The sequence below is a fragment of the Heliangelus exortis genome, chromosome 2 (genome assembly GCF_036169615.1).
Source record: "Heliangelus exortis chromosome 2, bHelExo1.hap1, whole genome shotgun sequence".
Lineage (NCBI taxonomy): Eukaryota > Metazoa > Chordata > Aves > Apodiformes > Trochilidae > Heliangelus > Heliangelus exortis.
The window spans coordinates 66,334,602-66,354,133 of NC_092423.1; the positions used below are offsets into that span (position 1 = coordinate 66,334,602).

A 19,532-nucleotide genomic window follows, 5' to 3' on the forward strand; every position below is an offset into this window, starting at 1 on the left:
GAGGGTGCTATTTCCGTGTACTTAGACTTCTGCTTTCTGCTTCATGTTAGTTTAAACAAATGACAAATGAGCTAATCACACCTACTCACTGCACAGCACAGCCCTGTCTCGCTGCCTGCTGGAACAATGCAGCAAACTGTTTAGTTTTTCTCCCACTGCCAGTTTCTTCTTCTTGAAGTCAAAGCATTTTGGGTAAAGACTTCAGAAAGGCTCATTTAGCCCTTCTGGCTGCAAAACATTGCGAACCAAATCGCACCAACTTAATCACACAAAGTCAGACTGAATTCTGCAAGATGGACAGTTTGGTTTCTACGTTCTTCTTAACAGCCAATCTGTCTGCTGGAGGGAAGGGAGGTGTGCCTGATTTAATCTAACACCAAATAAGCAAGCCTGGAAACTTTTAGGAGTTAATCCTTACTACTTGAGTGTATGTTAAATACACTTCATTTATGTTAATGTTCTTTAGTGGTTATTAGGAATGAACTATTTAATTGTGTACCAAATTGGGTACATCTAGACTTATTTTGTTTTTCTTACTGGTTATTTAATGGCCCACTAGTTAACAAGTGCACACTGTGCACTTCTTAATTGCAGTAGGGTTTTTTTAAAGCTGTGCTTTATGTGAAAATCAGTGGCTGTTGTAGGTGGTAGGGAATTATCAGTAAGGAAAGGAAGGAGTTGCTGCACCTTCAGTAAACTTCTCCAATGTTGTTTAAGATCCGAGATTGGAATAGAATTTCAAGCTGCAGCTGCCAAAGGGGTCATTGCTGGACAGAGCAACAACTGCAAAAAAGCTGCAAGCAAATTTAACCCTAAAACAAATGTCTGCAATAGTCCTCTCTGAGCTGGAGCCAAGGGGAAATTGGCTCTGTAGCATGACAGGGTTGAATAAATGATCGCTTTGGCCATCTCAGTCTTTCTTGCTCTGAAGACTGCAAGTATGACTTGCTCTGCCACTGGATAAAGCAAACAGGAGAGAACCTAAAAGGACACTTATGAAATAATGCTGAACAGTAGAGCTGTTCCTCAGGCAAAATCCTGGCCTGGATAAATAGCATTAAGAGACAATGTCTAGTATTACTGCAATGCATTTAAGCTTGAATCATGTAAAGTCAGCTTCCCACTAAGGTCTACAAAGACAGTGAAAATTTGATATAGCAATTTATTACAAAATGCAAAGTACATCTGTGAGAACATAATTTCCAAATGTATTTTTTTTTTTTAGGGATGACATCATCATGGTCCTTAATTTTGAATGTCAGCCTAATGCTCAATAACAATGAACAAAGCAAATCAAATGATAGGGCAAATGCTTCAAAGAGACCTGCTGAGGGATCACTAAACAAATCAAATCAGGCTCAGGGACTCTCCTGAGATGAAAACTGTTGGAAGCTGGAAAAATATGTGAGACAAATACCATACATGCTTACCTTGCTCTTACTATTTTCTGCGTGCCTCTTTGTTCACGCTGCTGGGAACAGGTTACTGGGTTAAATGGAGCCTTGATCAGGACTAGAAGGATTTACCTGAAAACTGGGCTTGTTCTTTACCTCTCCTTCCCTCTGCCCACCTTGTCCTATTGGAACAGTGCTGCTGGTACTCATGACTTTTGAAGTGTTGCCTCAAAGCAGTGTCTCATCTTTGCAGAAGCCCTGTGGTAGCTTCTCTGCAGATATCCATGAAAGTGAACCTTGCCTTGCAGAGATTTCAAGACAAGCACAAGCAGACAGCCTAGCAAGTGGAACAACACTGGACTTTTGGGATACAAGTCTTCCTGCCTCACTGAATTCAGGAGAGCTGGGGTAGATCTAGTGGAAACCAAGCAGGACTTTGTTGATGAGCTAAAGAGCTCTGCTATAAAGTATCTGCACCATTTCCCTGTCTGCTGCTTAAGAGCTTTCTTGCTCTTTTGAGACAGCTACTTCATCCTTTTTTTTTTTTTTTTTTGGCAGTGCTCCTGACACTGACACTGACTCAAAACGACAAGTCACAATGGTGGTTTTTTTTTTTTTGTGGGTGCAAGGATGCAATGTGTGTTTTAAGAAGTTTTTAGGTAGCCACTGTTCTGAGAAGAAGCAGCACTATAGCTAATATTTTTGGAAGCTGTGCTGTCCCTTCCACTTTGCCCCCCTGTGGTGTTCTCAGTGGGAAGGAGATTTTACTTTGAGTGGCTCAAGTTTACAACGTGTACTCCAGACAGTTTTGCCATTTCATTCCCTGTGTAATCCTTGTATCTCCTAGAAAGAGCTTTATTACCAACTCCATCTGTTCTAAGAACTGCTTTCCCTTCAAACAGCTGAAACCCGTGGGATGAGGAACTACATCTAAACCAAGTGGTACCAGTGCTGGCAGTGGGAATTCTGTTTTGGCAGGTTGCTTAGCTGGCCAGCAAGCATGTTTCTTTATCTGTCTGACTGAAGGCTTTGACCATGGAAAAAAGCAGTTAAAAAATGCCTGTAATGAAAGCTATTTACCTAAAGAGAGGCAATGAGTTTATATATCTAGAGAACTCTTCACCTTGTTCCGATGTTTCTGCAGAATTATAGAGTGGAAAAGCATCTTTTTTTTTTTTTTCCTTATCAAGAAAAATATTTTATCTGCTATATAATTGCAGATATGTAATTGTTGGGGTTTCTTTCCTGTTTGTTAGTTTGTTGTTACTTCATGGCCCAGTTCTTCCCTTTTATATTGCAGTCAGTGTTAAGCCAGAACTGATTTAATAGCAACATCTGTTGATTAAACAACATACTATATAGGAGTCTAACTATAAATATACTGTTAATAGATACACTGTTACCTTTAATTTAAATTTGCATAATTTTGCAGTTACAACCAAATACAAGACTAATTCTCATTCTCAAATCTTACAACTCAAACCCTACTATGTTATTGTAATTCTTCCCTCCTTACTACCCACTCTACTTGGTGCCAGAGTGCAAGTCCATCCCTTTTTATGTGTCTCTGCTGAGTCTTTCAGGCACAAAACTGATGGGTTATCTGCAGGGGTTAGTGTCTTTCAGTGTCCTTAGTGTCCTTTTTCTTTTTTTCTTTTTTCTCATTGGTCTGCTTCTATATCTGTACTCAGATTTTATATTTCCAACACCTTTACTCAGTGTTGGCTTATAGGGAATTACTGATACAGTTGTTGAGGTATAGGCAGCCTCATAAGATCACACCCGAAAAACTTGCTTTCGGTTTTTTTTCATACTGGAAATGTTTTTTAATGTTTGGGTTTAAAAAGTTATTTATTTTATAATGCTCACTAAGGGGAATTATTCTGCTTTAGCCTTGATTCCTCTACCTAACTCCAATTAGTGCAAATATCTTCATATCTGAGATGCAGCCTGCATACCTGAGCAACAAAACTACGTGCTTGTCATGCTCTGTTTTGTGCTTAAACAGCATCCTTGCCCTTAAATTGTTTTAATTACTCTCTGAGTTCCCTGCAGAGGATTAGCTAGTCATGAGGCCTGGTGCTCCAGTGGGGCCTCTTGTTTTGGGTTCTTACAACTGCACCTACACTATTACTTTTGCCAAAATAGTTATGGGTATGTTGTTTTTCCTATGCTGCTGGCCAAATGGTTCTGTTTGCAAAATTTTTTCAAATATTGACCTGGATAGTTCTTCACCTGATCTCAGTAACCAGGTTTTCTCTTAAGAGTTTCTTTAAATAAAAGATTTTTTTTTCCCCCTCTGTTGTTCAAATCCAGTATAAGGTGAGTCTTAACCAAAATTTAAGTTCTTATAAGCCAAAATATTTTTTCTATCTTTTGGGATCTTTATGTGCTCCTGTGTTGTACAATGAAGCATTTCCACAGGGAAAGCTTCACATTAAAAGCTTCACTGATTTCTCTTCCTTTTTCTTCTTGTTCTCTCTGAACAAAAGCTTTCTGCTTCATACTTGGCATCTGGGCCTCCTGCTAGCGAAAGACAATGAATGAAAACTTCTCAGCAAATAGATTTCACTTATTAGAGGAGATACCTTTACACTCCATAAAAGTCAGCTTTTCCTACTGGATGTGCAATAAGGTATTTAATATCGTAGTTAAAAACCTAACAAGGTCTAGAATGCAATACAAACTGATGTGCCACCACCATCCCTTTCCAGCTGCAGCAGAGAGGGGGGGACTTTTGCTTTCTGTGATTTCTTCAGCACTGGGGTGGGGTTTGAAGTGCTGCACTGTCAGTCGCCTGCCTGATGGGGCTCATGCACAGAATAAGCCCTGCAGGAGCAGAGCCCACCGGACCCTCAAGGCTTCTCCCTTCCTCAGGGGATGAGAGGGTTTCTGGGACCCAGCAACCCTGCTGCCTGCTGGTACATCACCTCCTTGGCAGGCACACATCTCCCTGCAGTAACCCACTGTCCCCAAACCAAGAGCTGGGGGTGAGGCTGCTGCAAAGGGAAGAAGTTTGATGCTAGCAGGGACTTCCAGACAGGGCTGCTGCTTCAATCTTTCTAGCACCATCCAGCTGAGATTTGCTGAGCTCTGGCATGCTCTGAGCACAAGCCCTTTGTGTCTGTCTGGTGTTGGGCTGCAGCTCAGGAGTAAAATACTGGTGCTGTTTGTACATAGTATGAGTCTATGTGGTTTTTATACAGGCCAGGTTTTAATTACTTGGACACCTGAAATAGCAGCAGACTACTATGTTAGGCACGGTGGTAATTTTAATTGCTTTTTTAAAAATTAAAAAAAAAAATCAGGAAAAGGGAATAGTCAGTGGTATGGAGAAAGAGAAATAACTTTCTCCTTTTTGTGTACGTTGTTACTTTTCAGGACAGCCTGCGAGATACACTGAAGGTTCCTGGTTCATTGGCTACCAAGTGAGAGGGTGTGCATTTACACCAACATACGTACCTTAGGTCAGGCAGCTGTAATATGTATGTGTAAAAGTGAAGCCTTGTACAGCTTTCTTCTAGTTACAAATTAGCCTTTCCCTGGAGGAAACTGGTGGACAGAAATGGCAAAATGAAGCTGCTGTCAAGAAGCAAACATATTCCTTGGGTCCCGTGGAGGGCCACAAAAATAGTCAGAAGAGTGGAACAGCTGTCCTATGAGGAAAAGCTGAGAGAGTTGTTCAGCCTGGAAAAGGCTTGTGATAGAACAAGGGGTAATGTTTTTATACTAAAAGTGGGTAGATTCAGACTAGGTAAAAGGAAGAGATTTTTTACGATGAAGGTGGTGAAACACTGGACAGGTTGCTTAGAGAGCCTGTGGATACCTCATCCCTGGTAATATTCAAGGTCAGGGCAGACGGGGCCCTGAGCAATCTAATATAGTTGCAGATGTCTGTGCTTATTGCAGAGGACTATATGAGCTTAAAGTCCCCTGTAACATTCTGTACATACTTCTGTATTTTAACAATTGAATCCTTACATTTTAAAAGGATAGTGTAGTTTTACAAGGGAAGATGTAGTGACAGGACAAGGGGGAATGGGTAGCTTCATATGAGATATTAGGAATGCATTTTTTACTGTGAGGGTGGTGAGACAGTGGAAGAGGTTGCCCACTGGAGTTGTGGATACCCCCTCCCTGGAAGTGTTCAAGGCCAGGTTGGATGGGGCTTTGAGCAACCCGATCTAGTGGAAGGTGTCCCTGCCCTTGGGTTGGAACTAGATGATCTTTAAGGTCCCTTCCAAGCCAAGCCATTCTATGATTTATAATCAATATTTCCAAGACTTTTATGCAATTGCTGTGCTGTGATTCTATAGCCTCTTCATATAAAAAACATAGATTTGTTAAAGCTCCATTTAACTCATCTATAAAGTGCTGGACAACAAGATGGAAAGATTCTGGGTTTGAGGCTTGCAGATTTCTACTTGTAGCAGAAGAAGCTTTTTGAACATAGGCCTGAAGTCCACAGGTGGTACCCAGGCAAGAGCTGTTGCCTGGTTTCCAGCTTTCATTTGTCACTCTGTGCTTTTATTGCTCTCAGTTGTACTGCTGTGCCAGGGCCTCTTCTGTAGTGACACAAATTCCGTGCTCAGGGAAGAGCTAGGTTGTCTCCTATATGGCCTCTTCCCTCTGGCATTGTCTTTCCAAAGGAAAAAAAATATCAGAGACACAGAAAACAATCCATCATCATAGGTTTGGAGCAGGAAAGTGATTTTTGTATACTGTCCTTCTGCCACTTGTTTGCTTGCAGGAAAAAAAATGTAGGGCAAGTTTGTTCTGGTGCTCTCTGAAGAGGATAGCCATACTTTGATGTGGCTAAGGTGATTCCATGTGTGGAGTAAGTGACTAAGAGCTTGGGATGTTATTTTTAAAACAAGTGTTGCAGTGTTTGTAAACTCATCCATAGTGTGAGACTTTGAACAAGAGAGTGTGAAGGAGGAAAGCAGACTTAGGACCACTCAGAGTAGAGGCAATGATATGTACATAAATTTATTTGTGGTTTACATCAAATGTTCATCCTGCAAATGTACACAAGCCTAAGGCTAATAAGAAATTTTGGCCTTGGAGTCGTGTGGTCTCTCAAACAGTTGTAGAAGTGATTAAAATCAGGTGCAAAGAAAAAGGCATTCATCTGCTTCTGCATCTCCCCTCATTTGTTTCACCAGTGGAGCTCAGCTCAGGTTACGTGAAATTATTGCTGTGACAGTGGAATGTTGAGGTGGGTGGGAATTTTCTAGTGAATACTGTTCTTGCTGGAAAATATCACTTCACCATGTCCAAAGCTTCTTCATATGGAAGTACTGCTAGTATGTGATGGGAATACCAGCAGGAGAGATTTTTCAGCACTGGAAGCAAGTGCTGCAGTTAGCAGAAAGTTCAGATCCAAGAGTAGCATCTATAGGTCAAAGCACTTGCTTTACTTCTTGTGAGGCTGGAGTTCAAAGCAGGGGCTTGTGTGGGGGCTACTCCTGGTCTAGCAGATTCTGAGCTTCCATGGGAGTGGCTTCCTTTGCTTCAGATTAAGCTCAGAATGGGAGAAGCTGTAAAACCTCAAGCTTCAAAGGACTGAGAAAGGGTCTTTCACACTGTCCTGTCAGTGGAGTGCCTCTCAGTGTATGGCAGCAGCAGCAATATCTTGAGGAACTGCTTTGGTGAGCAACCTTTAATTTGCTGAGGAAACAGCCTCTGGCTTAGCATGAACTTGGCAGGTCTCATTTGGGTCAAGAGTCAGTCTCTCCTGTGTTACTTCATGGCTTGCACCCACGAGCAGCTCTTTGTTCAGGCAATACATTTCAATTGGTGTTGAATCTGCATCACAGTGGATCAATGGCTTCTATTAAAACCCTGTGGCCCTCCCGGGTGGACTAAATTTGTTTGCCAACATTGCAGTACTGGTGTGCAACTTCAGATCAATGCAGATCATTGCTGGTTAGGCAGTAAGGAATTGCACACCAGGACAGCTGAACTGAGGTATGGTGGCAGCTTCTGTAATTCTGGTGGAAATGGGTGTTTCTCTATCCTGGCTAATTTCCTCTGTTCTGGGGGAAGTGACTCTATAAAAATGAGCTCAGTTCATTTCCTGGGAATTGTTCAGTGGTGCGTCCAGGCACTCTTTCCATAATATGCCCTGGGACCTTGTGATGGAGCAGTCTCAGCAAAGGACTCATTAATATTTGATGTAAAGGAGCAGAGTTTCTGACCCTACAGATAAACTCTGTTTACAGGTGATTCAACAGGACAAAAAGTGATATCTATGTATATCAAGTATCTATAGCCAAATACTCAGTGGAATTTCAGTCACACAGATTTTATGCTGGGGAAGTGTTGACTCAGCAGAGTTTTGCATTCAATAATCATGCACAAGCAGGGATTAATGTCCAAAATAACTGCCCTTGTGCTTCTGGATCACATAGCACTGATAGCCTTTCTTTTCTAAAATGATCCAATTGACTTTCACACAGACCTGACATGAAATCTTTAAAAATGTTCTTGTAATCAAGTACTGGCAGGTATGTAAAGAAGTGTCTGTTCTGTAACACTGTGGGTGTCTCTTACCAGCTACACACACAGTGAACAAGCAGTTCAGTGCTTCCGGTCAAGAAAGCAGGTCTTGAATTAGGCAAGAATTTTGAATTTCATCAGCCTACTTTGCCATTTGCTCCCTTTGCTACCTGAGCATTCCCTAACCTGTATTCCTCCTCCTCTTTCTGACTGATGGATGATGAAGCTGGGTTTGTTTGGATGTGTGGGAAAAAGGAGGCGAAGGAACTAAAGCAGAAGGAGGACTAAGTTTAAACTGGATTCTGATGGATTTTAGGAATGAATTTCAGACTGGTCAGCCCACTGCCAAAAAGTTATGAGTCTGATGCAAATGAATTTCATAGCTGCTGCTGACATTCTTCCAGCAGCAGCAAGTCTGCTAAGGGAGTTTTGCAGTTGCTCCCAGTGAAGCTATTCCTGAGTTTGCCCTGCTGTTCTCAGACTGCAGAAATATTGGGTTTCTCAGTGTCCCCTTGGCATCAGCACGATGCCAACAATGAGAACACAGGGAGACTGCTTTCTCAGTGCCTCTGCTGTTGTTTCAAATGCTCTTTAGATAGAAGGTATTGCTCCCTCTGTGTTGAGCTTCATTGTAGTTGTGCAGGTGGAGCTCCAATGCTGCAACCAAATCCAAGTCTGATGGGCATCAGCAGAGCCTGATAGACTTCTCTTTCCCAGGTGGCTGGGGTAGGACATGCTACATCCATCCCTTCCTCAGGGGACAGAGCAGGTACAGGGAAAGCTTCAGCAGAGGTAGGAGGTTCAGACTTTGTGAACTCTTTGAGTTATTTGTTCAGTCTCCTGAGTTTGCCAGTGCACTGAGCCTGCCACCTCAGCCAGGCACTCCAGAAGGCACAGGTTGGTGTTGATGGCATCTGATGTGAGGGTGGGATAGAGCTTAGTGCAATCTGTGACTGGAATTTGCCAACCAGGCAGCTATTACAGACATGGGATTATATGTAGAAAGGGACAAAACGGTGAGAAAAGCATCCTCTTTGGTCCAGGTCCTGGCCTCATATCACAGTACAATGCTATTATGCCCCTCCAGAAAGCCAAACTTACTTCTTAAAAATAAGAATTTCTTAGGGATGGGGCAAACAGTACATTAGGGTAGGCTGCTTTTTCTCAATGGGTATTCAGAGAGCAACATCTAGGAGAATTTCCATCTCATTCTAGCTTCTCTTTCCTTAATAGAAGTCAGTATGGATCAGAGCCACAAGGTTTTCCTAGTATGCAAATTGCCAGAGATTTAAAATTAATGTATGAATCTTCTTGTCCCAATAAACCAGTCTTGCTATGGATAGCTTTCTTCAGACAAGTCTATCTATCTGTCTCCGCATGATAGATTTCCATTCCAGGTAGGCAAATACAGGCTTTCTGAGTTAGCAAGGACATGACAGTTTGGACTAGGTAAGCCCAATTTGGATGTTGCTGAGATGAGAAAGTGGAATTTTTTTAGAGTTCACTCTGGCAGAGAAAAGTTTCACTATCAGTCTTGTTCAAAGCCTGTCTCAATCCGTTTCCTAAGCAGAAACGTGCTCATCTTTCTTCCCACTTCTGTTGCAATCTCTTCCAGAGGGATTGATGATGGTGGGAAGGAGCAATTGCATTGGTTTTGAGGACTCAGTTTGCTGTGAGCACCCTAGCCCGAGCTCTGTGCTTTCTTGGAAAGAATGATGTGAGGAAATAGGATTGCAGAGCCTGGGGAGAAGCTTTGCAGACCACCTGGTCTTCAAATTCCTGGCACTGCTCAGACTTGTCTCTGTAGGAAATCCGTGTTCTAAGTCAAGCACACGTCACATGAGAAAATGAATTTGGCAAGAATTTTGTTAGTCCCTACTGATCTGCCAACAGATCCACCCCAAGCATCTTGTTCCATGGCTCTACACTTAGAATAGAGCAGCACAACTGACAGCCCAGTGTAGAAAAAATATATACTTACAGAAGTGCCTGGAGGTGGCTTCTGCGCACATTCTCTTGAACCAGTGCTGCTGCAAGCTGACTTTCCTTAGCAGTGCATTCTCTTTTTTTTTTTTTTTTTTTTTTTTTTTTTTTTTTTTTAAATAAATGCAAGAGCTGAGGAAGGGAAGAGAGTTAAGGTAGCAGGAAAAAAAACCACATTCCTTCTTTTTAGTTTTCTGTGCTCCTACTGTCTTAGGAAGACTTCAGTTCTCCTGGGTGCTGTTTAGTCACTCAAAAATATACACGTGTAGGGGACAATTCATACTTTTAGACTCACCTGACTTCTTCTTACATCATTAGTAGCAACTGGTGAGATGTTGCCGTGTGCATGTAAGTGCCATTTTGTGCATTGTTTTTCCCCCAAATATCTCAGCTTCAGAGCAAGGTGCATAAAGAAGGCGAAATTCAAATTCATTCTGGCACAATTACAGTAGAAATACGCAGCTTTTGAGCATAATGCAGGTGCCATGATGGGAAATATAATCTCATTTCCTCTTCTTTTATTTTGTGTTAGGTGCTCTGGTATCATCTTCATGTGGGCTGTTCAGAAATTTTATTGTGTTGAGCATGTCTGGGAATTGGGAGGTCTCTATTGCAGAAGGCAGAGATTTTTGAGATGGGCTGTCAACAACTTGCAATGCTTTAACATCTCTTCAAGGTGACTGGATGATGCGCTTTGTAGAGAAGTGCCCCTTGGGGCAGCAGAACTGGAAACTTGGGACTTTCTGATCAGGCCACAGATTTTTGAAAATTAGAGGCTGAAATTAGATATGTAAATCAACCCTTCTGTATGAATAACCACAAATGTAACCATCGAAGGTTCTGATTTTTGGGGTTGCTGCCGTAAGATCTAAATGTGGGTTTCAAGGCTGAGCTGTGAACACCACTCTGAGCTGTGGTGTTTCCTCGGGGGGCTGAGTAACCACATGTTTTAATAGTTTTCCTTTACATTTTTGAACACAGCTGTATTTGTATTTATTCGTGTATTTGTTTCTATATCTTATATAAATGTGTAAGACATATCTCCAACAAGTAAATGTATGTCTGTATAAATGAATACATCTGCAAACAACTAAACTTAATATTTATTTGCATTTCTTTTTATCTGACCTAGATTCTGCTAGGAGACAATTAGGAATACCTAATTATTCACTGAAGTTAAGAACATGCTGAGAAATATTTTTAAAAATCCAGGTATGAAAAAAGCAATGGAGACTGTTGGCATAGATCTGTCCCTTGCTAGTCATGCAAATAGTGTCAGTATAGCTGTAGTTACTGCAGCACTGTGGGTGAAAAACAGCCTTTGGTTTTCCTTCTGGTTGTCTCATTTAGTGCTCTTCTGTCTTTATGAAGATAAGTAAGGACAACAGGCAGGAGTCTGAGGGCAGAGGTTGTGACATGCCTGAGGTCTGGAGTCTGGGAGCTGAATTCTCATCCTTTTTATCTTTATGAGTGTTGGTGCCCTATCTGCTCTGTGACTCGGGGGATGGAAGAGACTCTGGCTTCTTAGAGAGGAAGGACTCCAGTTCCCAGTTTGCATTCACCAAATATATGAGCAACAAGAGAAGGCAGCAGAGATGCTGAAGGAGCCAAATTACTTCTGAGGTGAAAGAGCACCTGCTTGAGGCAGAAAGAGGCATCCTCCTTCTTTATGCAGGCAGGGGAAGTGGATGCCAGCAATGGCTCAAAGGGGGTTTATATGCTGGGTGTTGTTTTCAAGGTGAAAACGCTGATTTGCCACTGCTCCCAAAATTTGAAGATGCTGAGGGAAGGGAGTTAAGCCTCACACCCTGCTCAGACCAGCACTCTGGATGCCTGAGCAGGTAGCCTTCAGACTTCAGGCACAGGTACATAGAAGTGTCCACAATGAAAAGGACAAGACAGAAAAGACTTTTATAGCAGGAAGGAAGCAGCACCTTGGATGTTTTCCCTTCTGCTATCAAAGCTTTCTCCAACAATTCTGGACCTGGATTTTCCCAGGAGGGGCTGCGGACCCTTCCGGCTTGGAAGGTTGGAAGAGGAGAGCAGAGGGATGGCCAGGTTCGACTGGAGATGTCCCGGCTGGCTCCGCAGATCTAATTTCCAGGCGAGCCACCTGATGGTGCTGTTTGCTCAAGTTCCCGGCAGCCGTGGGTCCTCCGAGCCTGCAGAGCCGTGGACCTGCATGTAGATCTGCCTTGTCACGAGGCGTTTAATTAATAAATAAATGATAAAAAAAGGTCTGCATCGCCCACCTGGCTCTGGTGGTGGGATATCACCTTTCTGTCAGGCCCTAGAGCAGCAATATATATATGTATTTATTTAAAGCTCAATTTCAAAAAAGTGCCTTGGAAAAGATCTGGGGGAGGCCTGGGTTCTCTGTATTTTGTGGAGGCTGACGATGGCTTGCTAGGTTTTCCTAAGTTATTTTGCATTCTCCTCACAATTTTCATTGTGGAGCTTTCCCGTACGAGGATTAACCATCACAGGCAGTGCAGTGCAGCATTGGCAACCTCCCTGGAAACCATGCATCCTGAATAATGATGAGCTTGAAAGCAGGATGGGAAATCCACCCTTCTGCTCCCTAAATCAGCACCGGGTAACACCACCCCAGACAAAGACCGGTGCTTGGTGACACTCCTTGTTCTCACAGCCTGGACCCCCTCACAAACCTGGCCCCCTCTCTCCAGGGGCTCACATCAAAACATAGAGGGAAGGCAAAAAATGTAAATTGTGAGGATGCTCCTGCCCAGCACCAGGAGCCTACTGGTAGGGCCAGGCTACACATGTGCTCTGGAGGGTGCAAGCTTGTGCTTGCCATTTTAGGGACCAAAGCTCTTAGGTCAAGTGGTGTGGTGCTTTGCAGTGTAGGTGCAAGGGATGGGAGTGACTGGTGTGAAGAACCAAGGCCAGCATGTGGGGAATACAAGACGTCCTCCTGCCTTGCTTGGTTCATTTTCTGATTCCTACAGAGGGCAGGGAGAGCCCACTCCTGCCACAGGTAGCACTGCCAGTGGATCCCACTGAAGAGAATAGGCTGGCTCCTCATTTGTTTCTCTCCATCAGGATGATGAGTCCAACTAGATATTTCTCTGTTTGTGTTTGCTGCTTGTCTGTGCTGACAAAACATGCATAGTTTGTAGCTCCCTCGCTTCAGCTGGCTGCTGTTCCATTTTAATGTGAGGTGCTTTGTCAGAGGTCATTTACTTAGTATGTTGCTGGGCCATTTACAAATATGAGCTGATGAATATTTTATCGTCGTTCACCAGGAATTCTGTTGAAGTGTAAAGCTTCATGGCAGCAAGTCAGTACGTGATGTGCTCTACCTGGAACTGTTTCCTTGCTGCATCTCTCATCAGATGTACTAATTGCTGATGTTGAGGAGGTAAAGTTTTTGGAAGGGGGAGGAATGCAGAAGTGTACTAACCTGATCATGCTCTTTATCTCACCTTGATTCTACTTAAATATCCCTGGAATTAGTGTTGCTACAGGAAGGGGCTTCTTTTGATGAAATAGCAAGTGCAGCCATCTCTTCCTGTTCACTTTAAGAGCAGTAGCCAGGTTGGCTCTCCTTCCCACAGTGCCACACCTCCAGGAAGTGCCAGGAAGTATGAGCACTTGCAGGCAGAGTAGGTGGGGGGACCAATTTATTTTGCTGTAAAACATCCTAGTGGAAGCAAGCCACAGTGTGCAAGGGACACATGCCAGTGTTAGTGCCTGCTTGAGGCTGCTAAGAGCCTGGAGCTATGGCTCTGCAGAGGGAGAGAAAAGCCATTTGTCTTAGAGTCTAATGATGATTCAAGCACCAGCATCATTAGGTATTATATTGCTGAGCCAAGTGAAAAAAAATGGAGTCTGGAACAGAATGCCAAGGTTGGTAGCAGGTGTCTGTAAAGGTAGTTTACCCAGCAGCTTCCAGCTGGGAGGGAAGATTGTTGCTGTACTGTGGCAGCTGAAAGTCCCAACTGGATGTTGCAAAGGTGCTTGTGGCAGTGCCTCCTGCCTCACCTGCTGGCTGGAGAAAAGCCAGTGGGAAGGTGTTCTCCTGTTTAAGTGTTTGTGCCACTGTAAAAAACAGTTTGTATTCACTTGTGGATTTGCTGCACTGCTCTGCTTTCATGGTGAATGAGGTGAGGGAGAACACTAAGGGCACACTGTTTTGCTGGACGGAAAATAATCCAGCCAAAAAGGTCCTGTAACCATCCAAGCTTCCTCAGCCCTCTCCCTTGGTGGTGCTGAAGTCAAGCTTGGGGGGGTCTGCCAGCAAACAGAAGTTATTACAGCTGCATCAGATGAAGAAGAGGGAAAGAAGGCCACGTGGAAGATGTCTTCTTCCCTGCATGCTCAGAAGCTTCTGTCTGCTGCCCAGACCACAGGGATTGGCTGCAGAATGTGCCTGCTCTTCATACACTACTGGCTGGTCATCTGGTGCTTCTGAGCTAGAGCAAAGGAAAGAAGCTGCAATATATCAAATTTGGTAGCTGTGGGAAAGTAGGGGTTCACCAGACAGATGCAGAGGAGAGGTGCTGGCATTTTGAAACTAGGCTCCACAATGCTTTTGATGGAGGAAAATAAGATGGGATCCTTTTGACTTTTCTGTCTTGGCTTGGTCTACTTTACACAGTTCACCCAGCTCTCAGTATTGCAGTGTATCTGTCACAGCAGGCAATAGGCCATCTCATGCTGCACTGCAGGTAGGGTCCTGCAAACCTGGTTACAGGTTGTGTGAAACTCTTGCCATGCACTGTGCAGAACAGAGATAGGCTCTGGAATCTGGGAAGAAGTGGACTTCACATGACAATCTCCTGTCTGCTGGCTCCTTTGAGACTGACCAGGAGTTTTATGTTGGTGATGCTCTCTGGTCATTGCTGTTCAAAGGGCTATGGTGCAAACTTAAGGTACATGGACTGGCCCTTAGCACCAAACTGCCTGGAATGATCTTTAATCTTAGTGATCTCTGGGCTTTTTATTTTGGGGATTTAATTTTTTTTTCTTTTTAATTTTTAGTTTATTATCTTAGTTTTGTTTTGTTTAAGATTCTGTGAAGTCTCTATTGCAGGGACAGCCCACTACTGTGCTGTTTAGGTCTGCCTGCATCTGTATGTGTGTGCATGTACATACATATATATATATGTATATGGTATGTTTTATCTTATTGCATGTTTTGACATAATTTTTGGAAGCACTCCCAGGAGAAGCCTTGTTATCCTAGGTATGATGTCTTAATTGTCCTTTGGTTAATGAGATTTTTCCAAGAAAGCCCAAAGCCTGTGAAGACAATGGGGTGATTTGCTGTAGAAGAAGGGTTAGCCTGTGATGGACTTGTTGTGACTGGAAACTTTAATCTCTGTCCTGCCACAAGTTTCACTGGCATCTCTGGGAAAATCAACATTTTTCACTCCTCTAAGCCCCTCTCTGCTCCATCTCTACTCTTCTGAGTAAGTTTTAGGAGGTTTTTGTTTGTTTTTTTTTTTCTCTTGACTTATGGCTTCATGGCTTTTCAAACTGGTATCCTATGGTACAGGCTGCTCACTGAAAACCATGGAGGGGCAGGCCCACTCTTAAAACGAGCATATCATCTGGAAATTGGGCATTTGGGAATTTGATGCCATTAAATTCAATAAAAGAAGGCAATGTGAAAAAAAATTAGTGTCCTAGACTCCCCTGTAGTCTTTGGTTTCTTAGTAGATTTTAAAAAAATATATATAATTGGATTTTTAATTTGACTAATTGTAATGACAGAATGAAACTGATTTTGTAGCCATTTCTTTCAAAACAGCTTAATTAACCTGTAGATCTTTGAAATATAATTAATAACTTTTTGTAGAGTGAGAATTTTTTCCTGTGGGGGTGCAGGCATATGTGGGTGGTTGCTGAGAATACACGGTAGTCTAATCACTTCTCACTGTCTCTTTTCCACTCTCTTTCTGATGCACACAGATATTATGGGCCCAAATTTGCCACCTCTGTCACCCCAGAAATAAACAGGAGTAATCATAGGGCAAAACATAGCTTACTACAAACAAAAGTGGCAGAAGTGGTACCTGAAGAAAGAACAAAATTGTTGTTTTTAATAACAGTTAGTTTCCAAAGTGGAAAGCAAAAGAATTAACTTGTATTATGATTTGGAAATAAAAGAAGAATTATTGCCATTTTAGAGAAACGTGGTGAAGGGAGGGCAGTCACAATGGGAAATGCTGTTGAAGCGAATTGTCTAAATTTTGATTCGGGGTAGGTTTTCTCAGCAGCATAGCTGACATTTCCCAGTTTTTCACACTGTGATTTTACAGTACTTCAGTCACGAGTTAAGTAAGTTCAGATATTGCACAAAAGAGTACATACACCAGATTTTACTTTTTTCCTTTACAAGTAGATGCTGCATCTGTCCATGCCCTCCATTAGTCACTTTTCTCACCAGACATGGTGGAGCTGTATGCTCTAGCAGTCCATCTGCCAGCTGATGTCTTTGCTTGTCCATCTCTTACAGAAGACTTACACTGTGAAAACCATAAAAAGTGTTTCACAACTCAGTGTAAATTGGCCTCAGCCCTCCCATCATTCTCTGCAGTTTCCAGGGTGGTGGTTGGGCAGGCAGGAGTGCTGGTAAGAACCCTAAAGAAACATGGGGTGGGAGGCTTTTCCTGTTTCTCTTCCTGTTACCAGCCCTTGCGGAAATGCTTGGATACTTTCATCTCTGGAAGCCCTGCATTTGGTGGTACTAGAGACCAACTCCAGACTGAGCTGGGTTAGCAGTGTCTTAATTGTCTGGTCAAGAGAGGTGGTTATTTTCCTTTGTGTGGCACTTGTTAGGCCATGTCTGGTGTTGTGTGCCCAGTTCTGAGTCTCTAGCTCAGGATGGATATTGGGAAATTGGAGTGAGTCTATATTATATAGGGGGCTGGAGCATATGACATATTATGACTATATTACTCTATATAGGGGGCTGGAGCATATGAGTAGAGAAGGGACAAGAGGCAACAGACCCAAGTCACAGCATGAGAAATTACAGCTAGATATAAGGAATAAAAACTTCATGGACAAGGTAGCCAAACACTGGAAGAAGTTTCCCAGAAACTCTTTCCTATCTCATCTTTGCAGGTAGTCAGCTTTGGAGGTTGGACTAAATGACCTCCAGAGACCCTTTTGTACTTAAATTATTCTGTGGTTCCATGATTTTGTGCAAATGGCTTTGAGCAAATGGCTTACACAATCTGTATGGCCTCTGTGATGCACCAGAAAGACTTCCAAGCAAACATTTTTGTGCTCCCTTTCCGAAACAAAATTCTCTTGGGACTCTCTATGCCATGAGCAGCTTTGCAGGCTGTTACTTTTTGCGCCATGCACACTGAACTTTGCCTTTGCCCATATTTTCCTGTAGGTGAAAATGGCTGTTACATCATCTCCAGCTGAAAACATCTGCTTCAATGAGGAGCCTGAAACAGTAGGAAATACACATGTAAATTAGGCCTACTTTAGCCCAGTGTTTTCCAGGCTTTTCCATGTACTCCTCCACAGATTTTCATGGAAAACTACTTGGTCTGGCAGGTCTTACTAAGGGACTTGTAGGGAAGGGTTCTTCTCTCTTTACACCAACAAATGTCGTTGATGAACCCTTAACTTTTCTTTTTTTTCTGAATGTTTTAGGCCACAAGACTGATACAGATGGCAGATAACCAGTCAGCATTTAAAATGGAACAAAGAACTAGGCTTGAATCTCAAGAGGTTGAATTGAGGGTCTGTGCTTTGGATCAGACAGGTGCTGTTTAGTCCATACCAGCATGTCTCCTGTGAGGAAAGACTGAGAGACCTGGGACTGTTTAGCCTAGAGAAGAGAAGGCTGAGAGGGGTTCTAATCCATTATTTTTAAAGACTTAGGTATCAAGAGGATGAGGTCAGACTCTTGTGCCCAGCAACAGGACAAGTGGCAAAAGGCACAAACTGGAACACAAGAAGTTCTGTCTGAACGTGAGGAAATATTTCTTTACTTTGAGGGTGATAGAGCACTGGCACAGGCTGTCCAAAGGGATTGTGGACTCTCCTTCTCTGCAGATATTCAAACCCCACCTGGATTCTTTGCAATCTGCTCTAGGCTAACAGGGGGCTTGACTAGATGACCTCCTGAGGCCCCCTCCAACCCCTGCCATCTTGTGATGGTACCCAAACAGGACACAGGGAAAATAGGACTTTTTTTTTTTTTTTAATTTTGAAAAAAGCCTCATTCCCTCTGAGAAAAAAAAATTACAAAATACTGTTTATCCTCAAGTCTTCTATATTTTCCCAGGATTATAGGGTAATTCAAGTTGGACTTGGTCTTGGGATATCTGTAGTCCCACCTTTTGCTCAAAGTCCCCCTTTTTGCTCAAAGTGAGGTGGGCAGTGAGATGCAGACCATGTGATTCAGGACTTTACTCAGTTGTGTCCTTACACCTCCAAGGACAAAAACTGCACAACCTCTTTGGGCTATAGCTCTTCCAGAGGGGTCAGTTGTTCCAAATTTTCTGGAAAAAAAAATGTCTGTAAGCTGAAGCCCTAGTTCAAAGGAGTATGTTGCATTGTCAGCAGAGAACTGTGAGCAACCAGACTAGGGCTGGAATAAGTCATTAAAATGTCCTCTAGCTTTCCCTTTGTAAAGTGGATCCAGTAGCACTGAAGGTGCCAGAAGGACTGTATATCCTAGTTTGAGTTGCAGCTGAGCTTCAATGCAATTGTGAGTGCTGGCAGTCTCCTTGCCTTCAGCCCTGGAACTCATCCAGTTCAGGACAAAGTCATGCTGGCCTTAAAATCCAAAGCAGGACTCTGGAGGCAACATGAGTTGGGTCTTTTTTTCTGTTAATTTGGAGTGAATGAAAGAAGCAATTGTTGAAGGGCCCTCTCTTGTTAGCAGGAGGTTAAATAAGAAAGTTCAGGATTTCTCTTTGAGATCTCATGAAAACATATGTTAATTTGGAAACTTCTTTGCAGAAGCTGCTGTGAGCTGGGAACATTGCAGTCTATGCCAGCTTAGTAGAAAGATGTCTTAAGTTACTGCGTTTGACCCAGGAATTCCTGGTTGAAAGATTATGGGCTGTGTTCTGTGGGAAGTCAGGGAACTGCCAGGTTTCTGATCAGCAAAGTTCCTGAGCACTGCATAAACACTTGCAGAGCCCCCCATAGTCTCACTACTAGGGCCATTTTCTTGAGTTTTTGTGAGTGAATGGATCTGTGGTGGTAGTGCAGAAGAACAGCATCAATAACTGTGTGTCTGAGCTAACACCAGGTACGGAAACTTTTTTGTGGCACCTGGTCCAAATACTGACAAAGACTAGCTAGGTTTGTGGGGGGTTTTGTTTGCTTTTTGGTTTTTTTTTTAATGGAAAAGTTTCTTCTTTTTTTATGCCTGTTTCCTTTTCTATGAACTTGAACTTGATGAAGCACCTTTTCCGGGTCAGCTTCAACAAGACAGATGAATTTCTGGCATTTATCTTGATACCCAATGCCAGGAAAAAAAAAAGCATAAATCAATATTTAATAATTCCTTCTTAATACAGCCCTTCTGTGTCCCTGCTCAGAATATTGAAGGTCACCAAGTGCTGTTCAAAGGCACAGGAAACAGTAAAAGCTGTGCTCTGAGTGCTCTGTGTTGTTAAGCTCGTAGGTTGCTTACAGGGACTCCACATG

At 42.9% G+C, this 19,532-nt stretch overlaps 1 long non-coding RNA gene across 2 annotated transcripts in view; it reads left to right on the plus strand.

Moving 5' to 3' along the window:
- LOC139792737 (uncharacterized) overlaps nt 1-19,532 on the plus strand; it is a 145,019-nt gene that overhangs the window by 83,854 nt on the left and 41,633 nt on the right. The window lies entirely within an intron of this gene.